Here is a 568-nt window from a genome sequence, read left to right as displayed (position 1 = left end):
TGGCCTCATTCTCCTTGTGGACATCTGCTACTAATACTCCTACTTTATTACCTTAATATTAAGTATCCTAATACATAAGTAGCTATCCTAGCTGTGTTGAATTAGTTGAGCCGCAGGCCTATGCTGCATTCAATAACTGTAACCTCAGTCAATATCTGCAGCTGTTGTCGGCTTTGGGGCCGAAACTATAGTTCCCCTGAGGCAGAGCAATAATAATTGTTATTGTTAATTTTATTATTAATTTTATTTTTATTTTTTCTTATTATTATTATAATGAAAATACTGAAAAGTACTGATCGGGTTATATTTGTGTTTGCAGACGTGCCAAATTTGATTAAATTTATTAGGAATAATTTTTCTCGATTCAGTATTTTACGTAAAGGACGGAAGCTTTATATGATTCCTCTATTTGGGAAAATGATGACAGCAAGTAAGACAGAATATGGTTTAGCATACAAACTATGTGATGTGCATTTAAATGCATGGGGTCGGCAACGACAGCGGGTTAAATATACAGTCCAATTGTTGTCAAAAACAAGCTCTAGCTCACTGAAATATCTTGAAGAGG

This window comes from Homarus americanus, unplaced genomic scaffold (genome assembly GCF_018991925.1).
Source record: "Homarus americanus isolate GMGI-L3 unplaced genomic scaffold, GMGI_Hamer_2.0 scaffold25013, whole genome shotgun sequence".
Taxonomy (NCBI): domain Eukaryota; kingdom Metazoa; phylum Arthropoda; class Malacostraca; order Decapoda; family Nephropidae; genus Homarus; species Homarus americanus.
The sequence above is the reverse complement of the archived record's forward strand: the minus strand, read 5'-3'. Positions refer to the sequence as shown.